The sequence below is a fragment of the Haematobia irritans genome, chromosome 3 (assembly GCF_050003625.1).
Source record: "Haematobia irritans isolate KBUSLIRL chromosome 3, ASM5000362v1, whole genome shotgun sequence".
NCBI classification, from domain to species: Eukaryota; Metazoa; Arthropoda; class Insecta; order Diptera; family Muscidae; genus Haematobia; species Haematobia irritans.
Genome location: NC_134399.1, coordinates 82,945,514 through 82,952,735, shown reverse-complemented (window position 1 = coordinate 82,952,735; position 7,222 = coordinate 82,945,514).

Sequence of the window (7,222 nt, the reverse complement as noted above, 5' to 3'; positions counted from 1 at the left end):
AAATTTTGTTAAAATTTTATTTCTGTAGAAATTTTTGTCAAAATTGTCTTTCTATAGAAAATTTTGTCAAAATTTTTATTTCTAAAGAAAATTTTGTGAAAATGTTATTTCTATAGAAAATTTTGTTAAAATTTTATTTCTGTAGAAAATTTTGTCAAAATTTTATGTCTACTATGTCAAACTGAATTACCGCAACTTAAGTAATTCGATTGTGGATGGCAGTGTTTAGATGAAGTTTCTACGCAATCCATGATGGAGGGTACATAAGCTTCGGCCTGGCCGAACTTACGGCCGTATATACTTGTTTTTTTTTGCGCTTTCACCCAATTCATATAAACTTGACACATCCTTGATCCAAAAATGTTTACAAAGACTTTTGCAATTGGTTTATATTTTGAAACCAATTTCGAAAATATTGCACTTTTTATTTATAATCGCCATAAAAGATTGACATTTCAATGTGCGATTATTAGTTTATATCGCTTTCTTTTCTACCACTGTAGATTAATTACAGCATAACGAAATACCAAATAGAATTGAATACAAACAACAATATTCATTGATGAAGAAAAAAACATAAATGGTTCGTCGTATTTGTTTAAAATCGTTTCCGATTCTTCGTTTAGTTTCAACAAAAAACAAAAGCTAGTTTTCTATTGAAATAAATACACAAAATACAGTGTATTCAATATTTTTGCTTATACGGACTATAATATGCCCATATATGGTTTAGCAAATTGATGTCAGTTCATGTATGGACATTAGGGTTATAGAAAATACCGAAAACAAAATGCATAATTTCTTTTTCAAAACCACTACAAGTAAGCACGACTTTAAGTCAAGTAAATAGAACTACAGTGAAACCACACAGAAGTGGACACCCACGGTCGCCTATTTTGCCAATATTTGAGAGGGTAATTTCAACGCGTTAATAAAGCAAACATCTCACGACAATTGTTCACTTTTGAAAGGTGAAATAAGTATATACCGCTTTAAGTTCGGCCGGGCCGAATCTAAAATACCATGAATCAGATATAATAGTTTCCTTTGAAAACTCTTCGTCGTATCGGGTTATCTGATAATACGTAGAATTTACGGGGGTTTGATACATATATTGTTCCAAGCAGATCAGTTCAACTAGTACGCTTCCCGAAGATAAATTTAAAGATTCTACCTATGAAGACTAATAAGATTCTGGATTTATAAGAAAAAATTTTGTTTGAGTTTTATACCTCATACAAATTAAGATCGAAATCTATTAAGGGAGGATTTGAAATCCCTTATTTATAAGGCACATATACAATATATATAATTTGATGACAGATACCCTCCCAAGCAAACATATATACAAAACATGGGCCGATAAACACCATAATTGGCACACCTCTTAATAAACCTAAAATGGGGGCTTGGACCCATATAGTCCATCTTCAAACTTGTCCTGTTCGCAGCAAAAAAAGAATCTGTGTCAAATTTCAACACGATTGTGTCTTTATTGAAGGCTGTAGTGTGATTAACAACAGTAATTACAACAGTAATGATTATATCGTCTTAAAATTTCCCCCTGATCAAGAATATACTTATTATACCCTCCATCATAGGATGGGGGTATATTAACTTTGTCATTCCGTTTGTAACACATCGAAATATTGCTTTAAGACCCCATAAAGTATATATATTCTGGGTCGTGGTGAAATTCTGAGTCGATCTAAGCATGTCCGTCCGTCCGTCCGTCCGTCCGTCTGTTGAAATCACGATAACTTCCGAACGAAACAAGCTATCGACTTGAAACTTGGCACAAGTAGTTGTTATCGATGTAGGTCGGATGGTATTGAAAATGGGCCATATCGGTCCACTTTTACGTATAGCCCCCATATAAAGGGACCCTCAGATTTGGCTTGTGGAGCCTCTAATAGAAGCATATTTCATCCGATCCGGCTGAAATTTGGTATATGGTGTTGGTATATGGTCTCTAACAACCATGCAAAAATTGGTCCACACCGGTCCATAATTATATATAGACACCATATAAACCGATCTCCAGATTAGGCTTGCGAAGCCTCAAAGAGAAGCAAATTGCATCCGATCCGGCTGAAATTTGGTACATAGTATTGGTATATGGTCTCTAACAACCGTGCAAAAAGTGGTTCACATCGGTCCATAATTATATATAGCCCCCATATAAACCGATCCCCAGATTTGGGTTGCCGAGCCTCAAAGAGAAGCAAATTTCATCCGATCCGCCTGAAATTTGGTACATGATATTGGTATACTGTCTCTAACAACCATGCAAAAATTGGTTCACATCGGTCCATAATTATATATAGACCCCATATAAACCGATCCCCAGATTTGGCTTGTGGAGCCTCTAAGAGAAGCAAATTTCATCCGATCCGCCTGAAATTTGGTACATGATATTGGTATATGGTCTCTAAATACCATGCAAAAATTGGTCCACATCGGTCCATAATTATATATAGCCCCCATATAAACCGATCCCCAGATTTGGCTTGCGGAGCCTCAAAAAGAAGCAAATTTCATCCGATCCGCCTGAAATTTGGTACATGATATTGGTATATGGTCTCTAAATACCATGCAAAAATTGGTCCACATCGGTCCATAATTATATATAGACCCCATATAAACCGATCTCCAGATTTGGCTTGCGAAGCCTCAAAGAGGAGCAAATTGCATCCGATCCGGCAGAAATTTGGTACATAGTATTGGTATATGGTCTCTAACAACCGTGCAAAAATTGGTCCACATCGGTTCATAATTTTATATAGCCCCCATATAAACCGATCCCCAGATTTGGCTTGCGAAGTCTCCCAGAGAAGCAAATTTCATCCAATCCGGTTGTAATTTGGAACATGGTGTTAGTATATGATCCTTAACAACCGTGCCAGAATTGGTCCATGTCGGTCCATAATTATATATAGCCCCCATATAAAACATTCTCCAGATTTGACCTCCGGAGCCTCTTGGAGGAGCAAAATTCATCCGATCCGGTTCAAATTAGGCACGTGTTGTTAGTATATGGTCGCTAACAACCATACCAAAATTGGTCCAATCACACAAAAATTGGTCCATATCGGTTCATAATCATGGTTGCCACTAGAGCCAAAAATAATCTACCAAAATTTTATTTCTATAGAAAATTTTGTCAAAATTTTATTTCTATAGAAAATTTAGTTCAAATTTTATTCGGTTCATAATAAAATTTTCATCATTGTCAAAATTTTATTTCTATAGAAAATTTTGTCAAAATTTTATTTCTATAGAAAATTTTGTTCAAATTTTATTCGGTTCATAATCATGGTTGCCACTCGAGCCAAAAATAATCTACCAAGATTTTATTTCTATAGAAAATTTTGTCAAAAGTTTATTTCTATAGAAAATTTTGTTAAAATTTTATTTCTGTAGAAATTTTTGTCAAAATTGTCTTTCTATAGAAAATTTTGTCAAAATTTTTATTTCTAAAGAAAATTTTGTGAAAATGTTATTTCTATAGAAAATTTTGTTAAAATTTTATTTCTGTAGAAAATTTTGTCAAAATTTTATGTCTACTATGTCAAACTGAATTACCGCAACTTAAGTAATTCGATTGTGGATGGCAGTGTTTAGATGAAGTTTCTACGCAATCCATGATGGAGGGTACATAAGCTTCGGCCTGGCCGAACTTACGGCCGTATATACTTGTTTTTTTTTGCGCTTTCACCCAATTCATATAAACTTGACACATCCTTGATCCAAAAATGTTTACAAAGACTTTTGCAATTGGTTTATATTTTGAAACCAATTTCGAAAATATTGCACTTTTTATTTATAATCGCCATAAAAGATTGACATTTCAATGTGCGATTATTAGTTTATATCGCTTTCTTTTCTACCACTGTAGATTAATTACAGCATAACGAAATACCAAATAGAATTGAATACAAACAACAATATTCATTGATGAAGAAAAAAACATAAATGGTTCGTCGTATTTGTTTAAAATCGTTTCCGATTCTTCGTTTAGTTTCAACAAAAAACAAAAGCTAGTTTTCTATTGAAATAAATACACAAAATACAGTGTATTCAATATTTTTGCTTATACGGACTATAATATGCCCATATATGGTTTAGCAAATTGATGTCAGTTCATGTATGGACATTAGGGTTATAGAAAATACCGAAAACAAAATGCATAATTTCTTTTTCAAAACCACTACAAGTAAGCACGACTTTAAGTCAAGTAAATAGAACTACAGTGAAACCACACAGAAGTGGACACCCACGGTCGCCTATTTTGCCAATATTTGAGAGGGTAATTTCAACGCGTTAATAAAGCAAACATCTCACGACAATTGTTCACTTTTGAAAGGTGAAATAAGTATATACCGCTTTAAGTTCGGCCGGGCCGAATCTAAAATACCATGAATCAGATATAATAGTTTCCTTTGAAAACTCTTCGTCGTATCGGGTTATCTGATAATACGTAGAATTTACGGGGGTTTGATACATATATTGTTCCAAGCAGATCAGTTCAACTAGTACGCTTCCCGAAGATAAATTTAAAGATTCTACCTATGAAGACTAATAAGATTCTGGATTTATAAGAAAAAATTTTGTTTGAGTTTTATACCTCATACAAATTAAGATCGAAATCTATTAAGGGAGGATTTGAAATCCCTTATTTATAAGGCACATATACAATATATATAATTTGATGACAGATACCCTCCCAAGCAAACATATATACAAAACATGGGCCGATAAACACCATAATTGGCACACCTCTTAATAAACCTAAAATGGGGGCTTGGACCCATATAGTCCATCTTCAAACTTGTCCTGTTCGCAGCAAAAAAAGAATCTGTGTCAAATTTCAACACGATTGTGTCTTTATTGAAGGCTGTAGTGTGATTAACAACAGTAATTACAACAGTAATGATTATATCGTCTTAAAATTTCCCCCTGATCAAGAATATACTTATTATACCCTCCATCATAGGATGGGGGTATATTAACTTTGTCATTCCGTTTGTAACACATCGAAATATTGCTTTAAGACCCCATAAAGTATATATATTCTGGGTCGTGGTGAAATTCTGAGTCGATCTAAGCATGTCCGTCCGTCCGTCCGTCCGTCCGTCTGTTGAAATCACGCTAACTTCCGAACGAAACAAGCTATCGACTTGAAACTTGGCACAAGTAGTTGTTATCGATGTAGGTCGGATGGTATTGAAAATGGGCCATATCGGTCCACTTTTACGTATAGCCCCCATATAAAGGGACCCTCAGATTTGGCTTGTGGAGCCTCTAATAGAAGCATATTTCATCCGATCCGGCTGAAATTTGGTATATGGTGTTGGTATATGGTCTCTAACAACCGTGCAAAAATTGGTCCACATCGGTCCATAATTATATATAGACCCCATATAAACCGATCTCCAGATTTGGCTTGCGAAGCCTCAAAGAGGAGCAAATTGCATCCGATCCGGCTGAAATTTGGTACATGGTATTGGTATATGGTCTCTAATAACCGTGCAAAAATTGGTCCACATCGGTCCATAATTATATATGGCGCCCATATAAACCGATCCCCAGATTTGGGTTGCGGAGCCTCAAAGAGAAGCAAATTTCATCCGATCCGCCTGAAATTTGGTACATGATATTGGTATATGGTCTCTAACAACCATGCAAAAATTGGTCCATATCGGTCCATAATTATATATAGCTCCCATATAAACCGATCTCCAGATATGAACTCCGGAGCCTCTTGGAGGAGCAAAATTCATCCGATCCGGTTCAAATTAGGCTCGTAGTGTTAGTATATGGTCGCTAACAACCATACCAAAATTGGTCCAATCACACAAAAATTGGTCCATATCTGTTCATAATCATGGTTGCCACTAGAGCCAAAAATAATCTACCAAAATTTTATTTCTATAGAAAATTTTGTCAAAATTTTATTTCTATAGAAAATTTTGTCAAAATTTTATTTCTAGAGAAAATTTTGTTAAAATTTTATTCGGTTCATAATAAAATTTTCATAATTGTCAAAATTTTATTTCTATAGAAAATTTTGTCAAAATTTTATTTCTATAGAAAATTTTGTTCAAATTTTATTCGGTTCATAATCATGGTTGCCACTCGAGCCAAAAATAATCTACCACGATTTTATTTCTATAGAAAATTTTGTCAAAAGTTTATTTCTATAGAAAATTTTGTTAAAATTTTATTTCTGTAGAAATTTTTGTCAAAATTTTCTTTCTATAGAAAATTTTGTCAAAATTTTCATTTCTATAGAAAATTTTGTGAAAAATTTATTTCTATAGAAAATTTTGTTAAAATTTTATTTCTGTAGAAAATTTTGTCAAAATTTTATGTCTACTTTGTCAAACTGAATTATATACGTATTGGATCGATCTTTTTTGATTTAATATATACCACGTATGGACTTACATACAATTTAGAAGATGGTGTTAGGAGGTTTTAAGATACCTTGCCATCGGCAAGCGGTACCGCAACTTAAGTAATTCGATTGTGGATGGCAGTGTTTAGATGAAATTTCTACGCAATCCATGATGGAGGGTACATAAGCTTCGGCCTGGCCGAACTTACGGCCGTATATACTTGTTTTTTTTTTTTTTTTTGTCGAAAACGTTTTTTTTGTATAGCAAACGTTGTTATTTTGATTTTGAGTTTTTTTTTAATTTTTTGGAAAATTTCAAAATTTTATCAGTAAAAAAAAATTTTGTTGTTAGACAATTTTTATACCCTCCACTATAGGATGGGGTATATTAACTTTGTCATTCCGTTTGTAACACATCGAAATATTGCTCTAAGACCCCATAAAGTATATATATTCTGGGTCGTGGTGAAATTCTGAGTCGAGCTAAGCATGCCCGTCCGTCTGTTGAAATCGCGCTAACTTCCGAACGAAACAAGCTATCGACTTGAAACTTGGCACAAGTAGTTGTTATTGATGTAGGTCAGATGGTATTGCAAATGGGCCATATCGGTCCACTTTTACGTATAGCCCCCATATAAACGGACCCCCAGATTTGGCTTGCGGAGCCTTTAAGAGAAGCAAATTTCATCCGATCCGGCTGAAATTTGGTACATGGTGTTAGTATATGGTCTCTAATAACCACATCAAAAGTGAACCAAAAGTCTATATCAGTCCATAATTATATATAGCCCCCATATGAACCGATCCCGAGATTTGGTTTTG